The sequence below is a fragment of the Euphorbia lathyris genome, chromosome 5 (assembly GCF_963576675.1).
Source record: "Euphorbia lathyris chromosome 5, ddEupLath1.1, whole genome shotgun sequence".
In the NCBI taxonomy this organism is placed as follows: Eukaryota; Viridiplantae; Streptophyta; class Magnoliopsida; order Malpighiales; family Euphorbiaceae; genus Euphorbia; species Euphorbia lathyris.
In genome coordinates this window covers 19,574,964-19,594,081 of record NC_088914.1, presented here as the reverse complement: position 1 = coordinate 19,594,081, position 19,118 = coordinate 19,574,964, and the positions used below count along the sequence as shown (strand labels likewise).

Genomic DNA, 19,118 nt, shown 5'->3' with positions numbered 1-19,118 from the left:
GATCACTTCTTTTCGCACAACCTCCTTCATGTGGGGATTTGTCTGCGTTGCGGTTGGACAGTTGGTTTATGCTCCTTTTCCATCAAGATTCTGTGAACACAGACTGCAGGACTAATTCCTTTTATATCATCAATTTTCCATGCGATTGCATCCTTGTTTCTTCGCAAAACCGCCATGAGTTGCGCCTTTTGATCAGGAGTTAACTTTGAGGATATGATGACCGGACTTCCGCTAGGTGGTTCAAGGAACGCATACTCGAGGTGTGCAGGCAACGGTTTCAATTCTGGTTTAGTCACCGGCACAGTTGGTATCTCTGGTGGCTCTTGATGAGTAGGAACAGTAGGATCGAAAGGAGGTGCCGGTAGGCTGGATTCAATGGAACAGCCTGTTCCTTCGCATATGTTCACCTCTTCTCCTAATAAAGTTTCTAAAGTGTCCTGTTCCTGCAAAGTAGAAAGACTTTGAAAATCATCCAAGAAACAGCATGTGTCATCATTATTATTTGCACGTCTCATTGCCTCGTTCATCTTAAAGATGACTTCTTCCCCATTAATCCTTAAAAATAATTTTTCGTCGCCTACGTCTATCAATGCCCTGCCTGTGGCTAAAAATGGTCTACCTAGGATGATAGGAACATGCAAGTCTTCATCAATGTCCATTATAATGAAATCAATGGGCAAAATAATTTTTCCTACTTTGACTAGCACGTCTTCCACAACCCCCCTAGGATAGCATACTGAACGATCAGCTAATTGAATAGATATACGAGTAGGTTGGGGTTCTCCTAATCCAAGTTTTGCATATACAGAATACGGCATGAGGTTTATGCTAGTCCCTAGATCACATAGTGCATTTTCAATATTTAGCTTTCCAATCGAATAAGGAATCGAAAAACTCCCTGGATCTTTTAGCTTCTTGGGCAGCTGCTGCTTGTTTTGTAGTATTGACGAACAATCTCTGTTGAGTTGTATCATGGAAATGTTCTCCAGCTTCTTTTTGTTCGACAGGATGTCTTTGAGGAATTTGGTGTATGTCGGCATTTGTGCCAGTGCTTCTACGAAAGGAATGTTGATGTGTAACTTCCTTAAGGTATCCAACACTTTCGAATTCTGCTCTTCCAGCTTTTTGTTGATTAGACGCGTTGGATATGGCACAGGTGGAACATACGGCGGTGGTGGTTTATACATTCTTTCTCCCTCCTCTTGGTCCAGCTTACTTGTGTAGTTTGCCTTCCTTGTTTCTTCACTACTGGGAACGGCATGTTCCTGCTCCCCTTCAGCTTCCTTGGACGTTCCTACACACTCAGCATTCTTATCAGTCAAAACAATTGGTTGAGTTTCCTTACCAGACCTTAGGGTGATTGCCATGACATCACCTTTAGGATTTGGCTCTGTGTTGCGTGGCATTATTCCCTTTCCTTTTGTCGTGGATGCAGCTATCTGGTGAACTTGTGTCTCCAGATTCTTGATCAACGCCTGTGTCTGTTTCATGAACTGCATCATTATTGTTTTCATATCTGGTTCTACATCTTCCTTTTGTGGCACAGGTTGCTTGTATTGCTGATGAGGTTGTCGTTGGTACTGTCCTCCTTGCTGTTGTTGATACCTTGGCTGGTCTTGATACCATGGTTGTCCCAGCTGGTCTGGTTGGCCTGTCCATCCAAAATTTGGATGGTTCCTGGTTTCAGAGTTGTACGTGTTAGAATAACGGTTAGGCTGGTTCCTTTGATTATACCCTGCGTAGTCACATTCAGCCTGTGTGCCCTTTCCTTGCTTAACTCCGGGACAATTTATGTTGAAATGAGCTCCTCCGCAAAAATCACAAATGTCATTGAATGGTGGTTCATTGTGGATCGAAGACACGTTTATCTTTCCCAGCTGCCGAGTAAGCTGTTCTACCTGACTTGTCAGTTTCGACACAACATCATCATTTCCCATCTTCTTCCCTTCACTTCTGGCTGAGTGCCAGTTGTAACTTGTGCTGACTACCTTCTCAATAAGGTCATACAAAGCCTGTGGCTCAAGATCTTCTGGATTACCGTTAGCAATGGATTCGATTTGAATTTTGTAAATGTTGGTCACGCCATTGTAGAAATTTTGCACTTGCATCCACATAGGGATACCATGATTTGGCACCCTTCTCAATAACTCTTTATACCTTTCCCAGGCTTCTACCAGCGACTCGTCCTCTTCTTGTATGAACCGGGACACTTCATTTCTCAGTTTGATGGCTTGTCGTGGTGGGAAATATTTCATCAGAAAAGCTCGCGCCATCTCTTCCCAACTTGTGATTGTTCCTGGCTGTAAATTTCTTAGCCAGTTCTTAGCTTTATCCCTCAGGGAAAAAGGAAACAGCTTCAATCTGATTACATCATCAGAAACACCTCTGTTCGATCTGAATGTGTTGCACAACGTGATGAATTCTTGAATATGCCCATTTGGATCTTCAGATTGAAACCCATTAAATTGTACGGAGGCCTGGATCATTTGTATCATGGACCCCTTTACTTCGAACATGTTGTTCCCCTCGTTGGGTAACACAATACATGATGAATGTCCCTCTGTGGTTGGCCTCGAATAATCTCTGATTTGCATAACAGGAGGGTTGTTATTCTCTCCTTCTTCTTCTTGGTTTGGTTGAACTGGTTGTTCGGGTGGTACCCTTCCAGCCATTCTTCTCTCTCTTTGTCTTTCTCTCTGTCTAGCACGTCGGGCTCCCGCTCTGTTTCGTCTACACGTTCTCTCTAACTCGAGATCGATAGGAAAAACAGGAGGTACAGCTCTACGCATAAACAGGTTAAGAACTTCTTTATTTCCTGCATGCCTTAGCAAATGGATTAAAAACACCCTGTTTCACAGAAATTTCAGATAAAGTTTTGTTGCTTTCAATCCCCGGCAACGGCGCCAAAAACTTGTTGTCCTCAAATGAGACTCTAGCAAGTGCACTAGATACAAGTAATAAAGTGATAAGTTAAGTATCGTCTCCACAGGGATTGAGATTCAAATGTATATCAGAAATTGTTGCTAAACAGCGTGTGGGTCAAACATGTTTCTCCCTTTTAATTTGATTGTGTGATGTTGGTTACGAAGGATGCAAGAAGACTAACGCAGTAAGAAATAAGATAACTTGGTAATGATTTAGAAAATAGAACAGGCTCGACACTGCCGAACAGGTTGTGTTAAGCCTTACAACATTCCAATGAATACAAGATAATGCCAATGAAGCCAAAGTATCAGTTTTAATGTGAGCTTGAGTCAACTTTCGTGTGTTCTCAAGCTCCTAAGATTTACTAGAACCTTTAGCGTCCTAAAGATACGTTCTTTCTTGCATTAAGAACAAAACGGCATTTCTGATTAAGAAAACCCTTGACACAACCATCTAACTGGTCAGCTTTGACGTTGGGAGATTAATAGAGATATCAGTGAAGATGTAAGCAGTGTCCTATCATCCATCTAACACATGCATAAATGCCGAGGCATGAAAGTTAAATCCTCATCAATCACAGCATTGGCAAAATACTAAATATTCATTAAAAACGATGTAAAACTTACATTACCGGCTCGGCCTGGCCGTGCCCATTCAAAATAGACTACTCACTCATATCGAGCAGTGAGTAATCGGTAGTTCTTGAAACTTTAAGAGACTCCATTCGAGCTCTCTTTTCTTTCTTTCTACAGACAACTATTCTACTTCTCAAAATTACTAAAAGTTCCGAACTCCCTATCTTTCCTTTGCTACGCCTACGTAAAGGAGAAAGACAGGAGCAAAATTGGTACAACCTTCGTACCCTTCCAGAAAATAAGTCAACTAAAAACTAAAACAAAATAAACTGAAATGATTAAAGATCCTTTGACCCTTGAACACTCAAGGGTTGATACTTCACGTCATCATGCTTCTTTAGGTAATGCCGCCTCTACACTTCTCCACCTGCTGCTCTGTCTCTGCCTCTGCCACCTCTGATCTGTCACTGTCCATCATTGAATAATCCGACGTTTGACCGTTGGACGTAAGAAAGGCTCCACTCCTCTTTGGCCGTAGCGAAACAAACTGTTTCCAGCGCGTTTAGCATTTATCTTTACTAATCTGCATAAAGACATTAATCAGTCCTTATTCATTGCAATATAGCATAAATAACACCCAAATCCCTTATAAATATCAAGTTAAACTTAGTCAATTTCATGCCTAACAGGTGGTGATCACGACGGAAGAATTTGCAACACCGGCACCCCTTTCGTCGGTGAGACTGAGAATGTAAGTTACGTAGGAGGTAACCCAAGGTATAACTCTAGCTCAAACTCTTATCCTAACCACCATAATAATAATGATAATGGGTGGAGACCTCGATACCAACATCCTAATCTGTCATACGGAAATAACAACAACGTATTGAGGCCCTGACGCGGCCTCACGCGGTTGTGGAGTGAGGCCGATCTTAGGGATAAGTGTACCCCGTTGTTATCAAGTAATAAATCTGGAAAGTCCAGATATCGAATCCACAGGACTTATTTACCACAAGTATCGAATTACTAGGTCTCAGGTGTTATCTAGGCTTTGTGGGTTTTGAGTTTGTTTTCTTAAGTTAATCTACTCCTAGGTTGAATTACGCTACTCCTAGCTGAGTTATACTAGTTCTAACTAAGTTATTCTATGCCTAATTAAGTTAAACTACTCCTAATTAAGTTAAACTACTCCTAATTGATCTTTCACTAATGCAATTACCCGAAGGAACATGGTATGAACGATAATAATGAAGTTAGGTTATTAGGTCTATTGGTTAAAAACCTAATCTAAGTCACTTGTATTCAAGGCGATTAACACTACTTACCCTCCTGAAGTTCCTAGTGCGTGATTCCCTTGTAAGGCCGAAACTTGGTCTAAGGCTCAGTAATTTGGGCTTAATCAACTAAGAGGTCGTCAATCTCCTAGGCTCTGACTAGGTCAGATTCAGCTCACAATATGTGCCTACTCGATTTTGGGGCTTTTGAATGAGTTAAACCAATTGAATAAAGCGTAAGACAAAGATTAAACAATTAAACATAGAACAAAATAAGAGCTAAAAATATTATTAAAGATGAATGATAATGTCACAGGATACAATTAGCCTAGGATTCATAGACTGTATCAAAGAGTACAAACAAGGAAAGGTAAAAGGAGATACGAAAATCCCTTTCAAGGAACCTGTCTACTCTGCAATCGGCTTCCTAGGTCTTAAGGACGGACCTTGAATATTCCTCGAGAATAGCTTTAAAGGAGCTTCAATGGATGTCGAACAAGATGGAGGAGATGGAGAGGAAATTCAAGGGGAAAGCTAAAGTAATTTACAAATAATGAAAGATCCTAATTACATTGGAAAAATCCTATTTATAGGCGTGGCTCGGGCCCTTTTGATGACCTAATTCGTGTCCTTATGCAGGTAGGAAGTCGTGGGGTCCATCGTGGCATCGTGGGGGCGGAATTGGTCTTTTTGACCAATTCCCGCAGGTCTGCTCGCCGAGCAGGGCGAGCTGCTCGGCGAGCAGGCACTGCTCGTCGCGAGCAAGCACTGCCTGCTCAGCGAGCAGGCATGTCCTGCTCGGCGAGCAGGCCTCTGAGGGCCTGCTCGGCGAGCATGCACAACCTGCTCGGCGAGCAGGCACAGTGCCTGGGCGGTGCCTGGGCAGTGCCTGGGCAGCTCGCCGAGCAGCGCCCGGGCTGCGCGCCGAGCAGCGCCTGGGCTGCTCACCGATGCTCAATTCGCCGAGACACGATTTTTGCCTGAAATTGATCATGTTTTAACCTGCACACGCACATAAACTCCAAACAACATTAGTCCAAAGGCTAAATTGACCCGCCAATCGCTTATTGTGAGCAAACGCTTCGTTTGGTGCGATTTTTGACGGATCAATTAGCTTCAAAAGATAACGGAATTATAATATGCATGCCATTTTGGCTGTATTTGCCTAAATTGATCATAAAACGAGCCTGAACAACGAAAAGTAAATAAAACATTTCCAATTTCTAACTAACTCACACAAAAGCATTTAAATGCGAGAATTGCTCGCTTATTAACTAAATAATGCTAAAAACCGTTCTAAAATGGTACCCAAAGATAGGGGTTTTTGACCCCTATCAGGCCCCCACCCGAGTTCCACCAAGAATACAGGGAGTGCGGGCTAGGGCAATCCCAAAACACCCCCGATGGTCGGAATGCCCAACATCCCAACAACGTGCAAGGTCAATCGGTAACTTCCTTGTTAAAGGATATTCTAACCCGTCTTGCCGATAATGAAGTATTTTGCAGGGATCTGAGTCGCTAAGTGACTCACTTGAACCGACAGCAACAGGAGAGGCAGTCAGGAACTCTCCCGACCAATACTGAGCAAAACCTGCGAGCCAGAAATAGAGAATCTGGGGAAGCAGTAACGCTTCTCGCCAATCACAGCTCGGATCCATCGGGCTCCGGATTGGATCTCTTGCAATAAGCAGACCCGCTGAGAAAGTCGAGCTACTCCGACTCTAAACGTAGCCCCAGTTTGCATTTCTCAAACCCTTTGTCTGTATGTAGTATGTACGTTTTTCTTTTTCACTTCTATTTCTTTCTTCATATTCAGTGTCGTCTGCTTTCAATTTTTATTTTTGTCTTTCTTCCCAGCTCGTTCCATCTCTTTTAAACAAAAACAAATCCCATTGTTAAAATCCAAAGTCTTACGCGGAGCGTACGCACCACTACGCCCCGCGTAGCCGAGTTTCTGTCATTGTTTTAGTGTTTAAACGCACGGCTACGCGGGGCGCCGTACCTCCCACGCCCCGCGCCCTCGGTATAACTAATTCAACCAACAGAAAATAAAGGCCACGCGAGGCGTACCCGTTCTACGCCCCGCGTGTCCTCGGGGAGTTGCGGATTGTAACTCCCCATAACAGCTTTCCCTCTTCCCTATAACATCTTTTCCCACTTCTACACTCCACCTCCTCTCACATCCAATCACCCTTAATCTTTTCAAATTCAAACTTCTTTAACTTCCCTCTTCATTAATTTTGCCTTTAACCACCCTCTTAACTACCCCGTAAAACCATAAAAACATTAAACACCAATTAAAATCCATAAAAATTCAAACTATCTTTGAAAAAAGCGAAAAAATGTTTCTCTTTCCGTCCCCTACGCGGGGCGTACTCCCATACACGCCCCGCGTCCTCGCCATTCTCCCACGTATTTTTGGCCAGGAGGAAGGATACGCGTGGCGTGCTCCCCTGCACGCCCTGCGTGCCTTAACGATTGTGCCTCTAATTTAAGCAGGAGGTGGGATACGCGTGGCGTGCTCCCCTTCACGCCCCGCGTACCCCCCTGGGAATCCGAGAATCCCTTGGAATTCCACCCCTTTCCTATATATACTCATCCCTTTTGCCCAACTTCCTCCCTTACACTCACTCTAACTCCCCATATTCCTTCTACACTCTTACTCACTCCCTCACATTCACCATGACAAGAAGTAAGAGACCCGCTAGTGACCGTCCCCCGCGGTCCACTCGTGCACGCTCTTCTCGTTCCCACCGACACCAATCACCACCACCACCCGAACGGAAAGAAACACCACCACTCACCCACCAATACCACGCCCCCTTTCACATTCTTACGGAGGCAGAGGCGGTTACCTACCATACCATCTCCGCCGCTACCATCATGGCCCTTCCTTACATCAATTTGAGTGCACTCAATCACTACGATGTGGGTCGGGCATTCGAGGACAAACTCCGCGTCCTTGGTTGGCACAACCACTTTTGTGCCCGCCATCACGTGTACCCAATTTTGGTCCACATATTTTACACTTCCCTCGCCTGGAACAATGTCCCCGGGGCCGCACTCTTCACCTTCCGACTTCTGAACCGCCCCCACTCCATTAACACCGCTTGGATCCGCACCCACTTCACCATGCAAGCGGATCTCGGCACCGTCCATTGGCCCTCCGATGATGCGGCTCGCGAATTCTGGGCCTCCATCACTGGGACCGATACCTACGACATCTCCAACCTCCATCCCGGTAGCATCCGCGACCCTGTCCTTTACCTCCTCCACCGCTTCATCAGCTTTTACTTCTCAGGGAAGGCCGAGGCCAACAAGGTAAACAAGCTCGAGCTTCTCGCCCTCTATTGTTGCAAGAACGGCCTTACATTTGATCTCTCTTACCTTTTTGCCTCCATGCTCCATCAAATGCCGACACGGAAGCGTGCCAAGCTTGGGCTGGGCCACTTACTCACCATTTATGCCACCTCCGCTCTCAGCTCTACCACCCTCGATCGGCTTCCCCATTATGAAGCCCGCCCCTTGGACAAGAACGCCTTCCAAACCCTCAAACACCGTGCCTCCGGCCCGGGTGAGAGTTCAGGGGCGGGACAGCAACAAGCGGAGGACGGGTGGGACTCGGACCTTGGGGTCAACTATAGCCCGCCTCCCAACCAGGACTTCAACTCCATCCATGCTCAGTTGGACATTTTGGAGGGAAACCAATGCCGAGATCGGGCTCACTTCGACTCCCGGTTCGACGCCTTGGATGCTTGCTTCGACGCTTCCGAGGCCCAACGGCAAGCGGACCGGGCTAACTTCGACGTATTCACCCACACCTTCTTCGCCCACTTTAACATACACAGCCATCCTCCACCACCTCCGCCCTAGTTTTTCTTTATTTTTCGTTTTCATTTTTTTATGTTTTTCTCGTTTCTATGTTTTTTTTCTTTCCGTTTCTATGTTTTCATTTCTTGTTTCTTTTGTTTTTTTTCATCTTTTCGTATTGTACTTCCTTTTGTTTCATTTAATATATGTTTCTATTTGTGTTTTCTTCCTTTATTTTCCGGCCTTCTGTTTTTATTTTGCCCACACTCATTCTTTCCATGTTGGTTATTTCTGTTTATGCCTGCTTTAATAATGCTCACGCGGAGCGTCCCGTGTTTACGCCCCGCGTGCCCGCTTGCACCATTTCATAAATGGCTTGATTTTTTTACTACGCGGAGCATCTCTTTGAGTATGCCCCGCGTATCCGCGTCTTTGGCCCCAAACTGCTTAAAGTGCATCTCTTACGCGGGGCGCCCCTCTGGGTACACCGCGCGTAAGACCTAACCCTCAGGGTACTTTGTCCTCTTTAATTCCATCTTTTTGTTTTTGTGTCATTTCTTTTGCGACGTCCTTGGAATAGACGTCATTTTAATCCCGCGGAGGGCCGTGCAACCCCGCACTTTCAGTTTGTTTTGCACCAACAAAAAAAAATAAAAATAAAATAAGTAAAAATAATTAAACTCATTTATTGGCTCATAAATAACCCAACACACTACCTTCTACGGACATCAATTAAAAGTTCCGTTATTTGTCGTTAAAAGTAAAAACGTCATAACATAAAGGATTGGTTTAATTAAGAGATTTTAGACTTGATTTTGAAGTTATAGAATTTATGAAAAGCCTAGGCTCGTACTAAACAAAAACATTGAGTCCTAAACCATAGGTTATCTCTATAATGAAATTTAAAAAAGGCAATAAAAACGGGACGGTTGAAAATTTGGCGAGAATGTGAAAGTACACAATTTAACCCGAAATTATTGTGAGGTATCTTTGAGCCTAAAAGAGTTCGTACAAGAACTCTATTTCTTTCACAATTTTTCGAGAGCTTTGACTTCACTTGACTCATAGAGTTTGCATCTAATACCAGGTTAAGTACACTTATTTTGGTAAAAAGGGCAATAGATGATAAAACGAACCCACTTAGGCTAATTCTTTTCTTAAATTATTTTTCTCGTTTTCATTAACCTGTAGGAAACCCCCTTGAGCCTATTAACCGACTTCTTTGCTAATACCTTTTTAACATTTAACCCTTTTTCCTCTTGTTCAAATACAAACAAAATCAAATCGCACCAGAATTACCCGAAACAAGCCAAGGCCTTGACAAGTAAGCACAGTAAGATTTTGAAATCGTTTTTGTGCCGCTCTCAAAATAAAAAGTAAAAGAACAAAAACACAATAAAGAGAAAAAGGCATTCTCAAGCTCCACCCGAGCAATTTCGAGTTATGTATTACGAACTCGCTAAGGCCAAAATAAGAATACGGTGCGAACATCAAAATGGTGTTTGAACTCGAGTTTCCAAAAAAATTAACCACTAAAAAAGCCACCCACATTACAACCCCCCTCCGGGTTCATTTTTAATATTGCTTAGACCATAACATAGGAGGAAAGACCCGGATGAAAATGCAAACTCAAGGTGACTTCGAGTAAGTACAAAGGAGAGTGCAAAAACACCAACCCACCAAAATTTGAGCGTAAGAGTGAAATCCATTGGTGAGGTACAATCAGGTTCTCAAAAGATAATCGATCCCCGTTAATATTGCCTATTAAGTTTGATCATGGAGGTTTCAAACAAGTTTTGGTCACTCATTCGTTTGTGTAGGTACTTACCGAAAGCTTGGCGTAAAACTTTAGCTTCAAAATCACGCACTTGGTAAAACCAACCGGAGGTTTGTTTCTTAATTATCTCAATCCCTTGTCTTTCGATTTCTTTTACTTGAGGACAAGTAAAACTTTAAAGTCCAAGGAGGTTGATAGGGGCATTTTGTCCCTATCTTTTAGCGTGAGTTACGGTCTAATTATGGGCTAAATAAGTGAGTTTAGTTACAAAAATAATGTGTTTTGATAAAATGACAAAATAAAAATAAATTGTATGCCTTTTGATTTGTTTTCTTTGTTTTCAGTTAAATAAACGACAAACTAACTCAACGGTCGAGAATTGTATTTCGCAGGTACAAGAAAGGGAGTAAAATCCACCACCCACGCGAGGCGTCCTTATCAGTACGCGGGGCGTACATGAGTTAATTCTGCAAATAAAACTTCAGGAGCTCAATTACGCGGGGCGTGCCCCTTTTCACGCGGAGCGTGTCCATTACCACGCGAGGCGCTTGAGGCATGATTCAAGCAATAAAACTTCAGGAGCTCAATTACACGAAGCGTGCTTCAACCTACGCGAGGCGTGACTATGACAAAACAATCTGATTCTGATCCACGCATAAACAATTATCAATGGAATGGGCACCACGCGGGCACCTGCCGGTCCATGCAGGGCGTGCCCGTGACATCAGGCCTGAAATCTGATCCACACACCGTCAATTATCAACGGAATATGTCATCTACGTGGGGCGTGTGCCTGGCTACGCGGGGCGTGGTCCGAATTACAAGACTGAACCTGATCCGTTTGCAGAAAATATCAACGGAATGGGCACCACGCGGGGCGCCTACCTGGCCACGTGGCGCATGTTCTAGAGAAATTCAAAACTTGTGCAACTTGTGTATTTACAATTTTACCCATGAGTTTGTGTATAAGTAGGAGTGATTAGCACTCATTTTGGTATTCAGTTTTCCATGTATTAAAGTTCCTCACACCTTGAGAGCTTGTACGATCTTCCCGTCACTCCGTCGAAGTTCTGCTCCATCCGCATCCACCAAGCTCGAGAGTTCCGCCTCCAAGCCCTAGAGACGACTTTAAGTCCGGTTAGCTAGTCTTAAGGGCCGATTCTTCTTCCTTTTCTACTTGTTAATTAGCATGTACTCCTTCTAAGTACTAGGCTTGGTTGTATCACATATTTTCGTATTCCACATTTATAACATATGATTTACGATTCCGTTTTCTATACGTGTTAATGTTTATTACTTGCTTTGATACTTATAATTGATTGTTGTGTAGGTCGCTTACGAGCTCTGAAATCTATTAGGAACCATATAGGTGCTGCCTCACCGGAGTTGACAAACCGGAAACTGTAGGAATTGACAAGCCACGGAACTTACGGGCTCTAGTTTCTGATCCTAAGAATTAGAGTCGCCTTAATAGGGAACCATGATTCTAAGAACCTCACGGAGTTGATCGGTCTATTCAATAGTCGTCTTTGCAAGAGTAAAACTGTTAATCATATATATATTTCATGTTGTTTATCACAGGTTATAACTTATCATCACCCGCACCATTCTAAGAGGGCTCGAAACACATGAAAACTGTCTCACCCTAGATTAGGAGTAGTTTATAGTTGTCACCCCAACCAACTAAAGTACTCACCGTTTAGATAACAATTAAAACCGAGTAGTTTAATACTTGTCGTTATAAATCCCATGGATTCGATACCCGGTCTTAACCGGATTATTACTTGATACGACGGGGTACACTTACCCCTATGTTGTAGCATCCAGTAGAGTCAGAAGCACCTAGAAAGATCATATTGATAGCCATAGCACACACATAGAGTCATTACATTTTTACCGCTCTACTCGGATCGCCACCAAGGATCAAAGAAGAGGAAAGGGAACCCTCCCAATCCTAACTATCCTAAAAAGGGCAAGGGGGCCATGCTCACCGAAACAAAGGGGAAGGAAGTGAAGAAGCCCAAAGGAGAGTGCCACTTTTATGGTAAAGACGGGCATTGGAGAAGGAACTGCAAGGAGTACCTAGCCTCCCTCAAGAAGGGAAAAGACGGTGCTTCAACATCTGGTATGTTTTATATTGAAATAAATACAATTTCACAGTCTGAATCTTGGGTACTTGATACCGGATGTGGATCTCATATTTGTACGAATATGCAGGAACTAAATCAGACTAAGGAATTGAAAAAGGGAAGCATAAACTTGCGAGTAGGAAAAGGAGCAAGAGTTGCCGCCCTCGCTGTTGGAGATTATGCTTTGAGTTTTCCCTATGGGCTTGTAATAGAATTAGGGAACTATTTGTATGTTCCAGAAATGTCTAGAAACATTATTTCTATTAGCCGTCTTGTTGATGACGGTTTTCATATTTCAATAAAGAACAAACATTGCGAGTTTTATAGAGATGGGATTTTCTATTTTTTAGGAATATCACAAAATGAGATTTATGTGCTAGATGACAAAATTTCTGTATTCGCGATTGATACCAAAAGACATAAGCTAGATAATTCGACTTACTTGTGGCATTGTCGTTTAGGCCATATAAACAAAAGACGCATGCTTAAGCTACATCAAAATGGGCTTATAGATTCAATTGATTCTGAATCATTGGAAACATGCGAAGCATGTTTAAAAGGTAAAATGACAAAGACACCCTTTAGCAATAAAGGTGAGCGTGTATCAGACACTCTAGGATTAATTGTTAGGCATGAAATTGACTAAGTTTAACAGATAATTTATAAGGGAATTCGGGTATTTTTTATATCATTTTGTAAGGAATAAGGGCTAATTAATGTCCTTGTGCAGATAAGAAAAGAAAATTGCTAAACTCGCTGGAAACAGCTTGTTTCGCTAATGCCAATGAGGAGTGGAGCCTTACTTATGTCCAGCGGTTAAACGCCGGATTATCCAATGACGGACAGCGACAGATCGTTGGTGGCAGTGAAAGGAAAGCGGCAGGAAAAGCAGGTGAAAGTGTGTGGCGATGGGATTGCCCAAAGAAGCATGATGATTTGAAGTCTCACCCCCTTGAGTGTTCAAGGGTTAATCTAAAAGTTAATCATTTTTTAGTTTATTTTAATTGTAGTAAGTAGTTGACTTTGTTGTAAAAAGGGTACGAAAGTTGTACCAATTTTGGTTAGTCTCGGTCTTTTCCCTTTAAATAGGAAAAGCAGAGAAGGTTTTAGGGATCAGATATTTTTCTTAGTTTTAGTTTTTTTAACAAGTAGAATAGAAGGAGAAGAGAGCTCTCATGGAGTCTCAAGCTGTAACAAGAATCTTCTTCTGCTCACTGCTCGATATGAGTGAGTAGACATTTTGAACGGGCATGGCATGGCCGGCCCGGTGATGTAAGTTTTACAACGTTTTTATGAATATTTAGTATTTTGCCAATGTTGTGATCAATGAGGATTTAACTTTCTTGCGTAAGCATGTATGTATGTGTTAGATGAATGTTAGGACACTGCTTTCATCTTCACTGATATCTCTATTGATCTCCCAACTTCGAAGCTGACAAGTTAGAAGGTTGTGTCGAGGGTTTTCTCATCTAGAAATGCAGTTTTGTTCTTAATGCTAGAAAGAACGTATCTTTAGTACGCTAAAGATGTTAGTAAATCTTAGGAGTTTGAGAACACACGACAGTTGACTCAAACTCACTTAAAAACTGATACTTTGGCTTCGTTGGCATTATCTTTTATTCATCGAATGTTGTAAGATGTAGCACACCGTGTTCGGTCATGTAAAGCCTGTTCTCTTCCCTTAATCTTTGAAAAGTAACCTTATTTCCTTGATTGAGTATTCTGCCTGAGTAATTAAACAACCAATATCAAACAAACAACCATAAAGGAAGGCACTTTTATAACACACACTGTTTAGCAACGATTTCCCATATTTATTTGTATCACAATCCCTGTGGAGACGATACTCACTTATCACTTTATTACTTGTATCTAGTGCACTTGCTAGAGTCTGTTTACAAGACAACATTAATACATTCAGATGTATGCGGTCCTATGTCAGTCCAAGCAAGAGGAGGATTCAGATACTTCATAAGCTTCATAGACGACCATACCAGATATGGTTATGTTTACTTGATGAAGCACAAGTCCGAAGCTTTTGAGAAATTTAAATGCTTCAAGAATGAAGTAGAAAATCAATTAGGAAAGAAAATAAAGATACTTCGATCCGATCAAGGTGGTGAATATCTTTCAGATGATTTTCTGAATTGTCTAACTGAATGTGGGATATGCTCACAATGGACACCTCCCTATACACCACAACACAATGGTGTATCTGTTGGGCATGAATATGACAATAATTAAACAGCATTTTAATAAACATTTTATGTGCATTTCAGGCAAAATATTCCAAAACATATGGACTTATAAGTGCTTTATGCAGATTGTATTGATTAAGTCGAAAGGGGCACTACAAAAAAAAGGTCTTGTTGTGGCAAAAATATTCGTCACAATATATACTTTTTTCGTCACAATATACATATAGTGACTAAATGTTTTGTCATAAATTTCGTTGCAATAAGCTCGTCTCAATAAATTTATTGTGACAAAATTATGATTTGTCTCCCTTTTCAAGATTATATTATGACGAAATTATATTAGTCATTTTCATGTTATACGTTGTGACTAATAATTTGTCAGAATGTCTACTTTATTTAGTTACTACTGGTTTCCATTAGTCACAAAATGTTAGATGGTTTGACACAAATTTAATATGTATTGTGACAAATTAATTAATGTAACAAATAATATTCGTTGGAATTACTTTTTTTAAGCAAATTACTTTATTATTATATTGTGACTAGTTACAATTAATTTAATATAACAAATAATATTTTGACAGAATACATTTAGTTTATTGTGACTAATGCACTATCATAAATCAATTTGATTTCGTTGTTATTGTTTTGGTAATAATTGAGGATATATTGTGACAACACTAATATATATATAATATTTGTCAAGTTCAGCACAATGAACTAATATCTGCAACACTAATAATATATTTTACATCAACTAATGAACTAATATCATATATCACTATAATATTGTATAAATCCACAGCAAATATGTAAATTATTGTAAAACAAAAAAAACTAAACCACTAATTTGATCATACTAAAGAAAAGAAAATGTTTATAAACAATATCCAATCTAAATATAATCTCCAACTTTGAGACAATTCAACACACTCCAAATCCACATTAGAAAGCTTCATCTGCATTTAAAAAATTAAAAAAGGGAATCAGTTTGAAGATAATCACTAAATTCAAAATAACATAATAATATATAATAACATAATCCAAGCTGCAAATTAGGCATGCCTTATCTGATCTCACAGTTCAAGCTTATGACAAGAAGAGATTTGGAATCTTTCATCATATGGTATACACTCAATACCGACCTGAAAGAAATTATCATGTTATCACAAGTAAAAGAATAAGCAATCAACACATGCCATTATGAAATAATTTAGTCAGGAATGCATTTTTCTCAATAGAAAACATTTCTCAACAATAAAATGAAGAGTACTACTTCGAAATGCTAAGACAAAAAGAAGAATCAAACAAAATTATGTAAGGCCAACTTACCAAACTCAACTGGATACCAAGCAAGAATCCATCATCAAATTTTTGAAGAGCTTTTCTCAAGGAATTAAAAGCATGAGGTAAAAAAAAATCAGTTTCATGTGAAAAGATAAGACTCTGCATTTAAAAACAGAGAGTTTTAGAACCAACCAGTTACTTTTGTCCGATTTCCTTTCACTGAAGCAAGTAGATTTCCATCAAATTTATCACCATAGGAAAATAACCCTTCTGCAAACTCTTTCTTAGAAGGATCCTACAAGGATTAATATCATACTTCAATCAAACTTTCTGTATAGACTCTAAGCTGCTTCTGTGAAGATCTTTATACAAAGAACTTCATCCAGAAACTCAATTTCAGAACCTAAGGGGCTCCCACATGAAGTGTAAACTCCCTCCCTGTAAGGAAAGGAAAAAGAAGAAACATTTACACAATCAGAATCAGCCTAACTGAGCAAGGAAGGCAATGATATCTTCCCTTCACAAATGATACTTGACAGAGCTGAAATTAAAACCATAATCATATGCAATCCTTATTAACCCACACAAAATCCAAATCAAAGCATTTTATAATATTGACAGTTGTAAACAAGAAAAGAAAGCCTCTATCACTGACACAATCCAAAACCATATAATCCAGAGGAGATGTTAAATATTTAGCTTAAAGGGCATAATTATAGAGAACCTAAACTGCAGTTCACAAATGAAGTCATATCATTTTTTCTAATCAAAAGCCAAATTGATTTAAAATCAATTGAACAATAACCAACAAGTAATTATTAGAACAATATTATGTATTAACAGATGATTGAACAGTGTTTCAGCTAGTTGTTTTTCTAAATTGATTGATAAATTAGTGCAAGGAAAATGAAAGGGATAATCAGTGTTAGCATCACCATCTTAGATTGCGTATTTTCACTCAACGGGAGTATTCCATAGCTTAATCCTAAGGTTACCAGAAACTGACATGATTTTTGGATTATCAAAGAAGAAAGAAACGAACCGGACATCCTTATTATGGCTGACGAATCGGTGGCCAGAGACGTGGCAGAGAGATCCCAAATATGGAGGTCACCGTCCTAAGAGCCCGAGAGAGTAAACTGGCCATCAGAGGAGAGAAAAACATCTCGAACAAAGTGGGAATAAGCGGTGAGGCAGCCACGAGGAGCACCGTAATTCTTATCCTCCTTGGTGAGGTGCCAAAGGATGATGGATCTCTCAGAAGAGGATGCGACAATCGTATCAGATTTTTCAATTGGGGTGGCGATGGCTCTCACCTGATCGGTGTGAACCCTAGTTGTGCCGCGAGGAACAAATCCATCCTCCTTATTTCTCGGCGTCGAGGCGAGAGAGACAAACTAGGTTTTGTCGATGTGGGTATATAGGCGGTGGGAAAGAGAAACATTGTGAATTGAACGCTTATTTTGTTTTCTTATTATCACTTAGTTTTGTTTTGGTGGAAATTTTGGCTCTATAAAATTTAGGAAAATTACTAATGACTGTAAAATTCAATATTTTATTATCTTCATCTCCTTCCTTTAAAAGTATAAATCATTTAAACTCATAATATTTTTTTTTATATTGGTACAAAAATTATAAGGTCCTAAACTTTTTATAATGTCCCTCCAAATTATAATATTATATATAGAGACAAAATAAAGTATTGACACAATAAAATTTTTGTATCAACAAACATACATCTAAATAAATGTTCAGTTATAATTTTGATGTTTATAGTGACAAACACAATTTTTTCTCAGGATTACCAAAATTGTGACAAAATTAAAAATCATTAATGTATGTTATTCTCACAAAACTATTAGTCACAAGAATATTAACTCTTTGGAGACAAAATAATAGTCTCCATATATTTACAGTTTTGTGTTAAAATTTCCCGCCACATATATAGCAACGAACAGTAGTGATAAATTGATTTTGTCCCAATATATATACATGTAGTGACAAACTTTTGTCAAAATAAGTATTCTAGCACAATCTTTTGTGTATAGTCTCACTATTAGGACATATATTTCATTTTGTCACAATAACCATATTTGTTATGACAAAAGTATTTTCGTTGCAAAAGAATTAGTCACAATATTAAGAATTTTTTGTAGTGGGGCGATAACACAGCCTGTTTGCAACAAACCATAAGGAGTCGAGCTTCCTTTGATCCAGCGGATTTCCGCTGTGTACCCGATGACGGATAGCGACTGGACAAGTGTCAGGAGCGGCGCGGCAGGCGCGGCAGGTGCAGAGTACGCAGGGAGGCAGGAAAGCAACATGATGAAAAGATGGATCACCCCTTGAGTGTTCAAGGGTCAACTTAAATTAATCATTCCCTAGTATTAGTAGCTGTAAGAAAACAATCTTTTTGTAATATTTGGTGGCATGGTTCGTTTTTCTTCCTTTATATAGATGTAGTCGAGGGAAGGAAAGGGGACACCTTTTACTCTTGAGACAATCAGTTTTAGTTAGAACTTTTGAAGAGAGGCGAAGCTCTCTCAGGACGATGACGCCTCCAATGGAGGTCTGTGGAATTAATGGAGGCTATTCACTCTTCACTATGAGTGAGTAGTCATTTTGAATAGGTTTGGCCAGTTAGGGCCGGTTATGTAAGTCTTCTATTATCTTATTTATGAATGAATGGTGATATATTATGTTGTTCTTGATAAACTTTTAACTCCATTGCTTAAGGCATGTATGTTAGTGTTAGATGCATGATAGGAAACTGCTTTCATCTTCACGGAACTATTTATCAAGCATTCAACCCCGAAACAGAGATGTCAGGAGGTTGTATCAAGGGTTTTCTTAAATAGAAATGCTGTTTCGATCGTAATGCAAGAAAGAACCAACTTTAGGGACGCTTAAAGTTGTAGTACGTCTTAGAATCTTAAGAACACACCAGAGTTGACTTAAGGGAGCATTAAAGCAGAGACCTTGACTTCACTTTACGTCATTCATGAATAAATAGGGTGTTTAGAGACTGAAAGTAACCTGTTCTGTTGTGCTTGACCTGTTCTGCCTTTTTATCATTAAGTACTCTTTGAAATCAACTAAAGCTTTGATCTTTATTATGTTTGAACAACACCTCTCAAATTAAA

The 19,118-nt window shown here is 40.4% G+C and overlaps 1 long non-coding RNA gene across 1 annotated transcript; it reads right to left on the bottom strand.

Moving 5' to 3' along the window:
- Positions 1-15,518: 15,518 nt before the first annotated feature.
- On the bottom strand, positions 15,519-17,442 carry LOC136228808 (uncharacterized). Its single transcript, XR_010688851.1, has 5 exons — positions 17,018-17,442; positions 16,168-16,413; positions 16,021-16,070; positions 15,754-15,833; positions 15,519-15,647 (listed from the first exon to the last, which is right to left on the bottom strand). It is a non-coding gene; the product is annotated as an uncharacterized lncRNA (long non-coding RNA).
- Between the last annotated feature and the right edge of the window lie 1,676 nt (positions 17,443-19,118).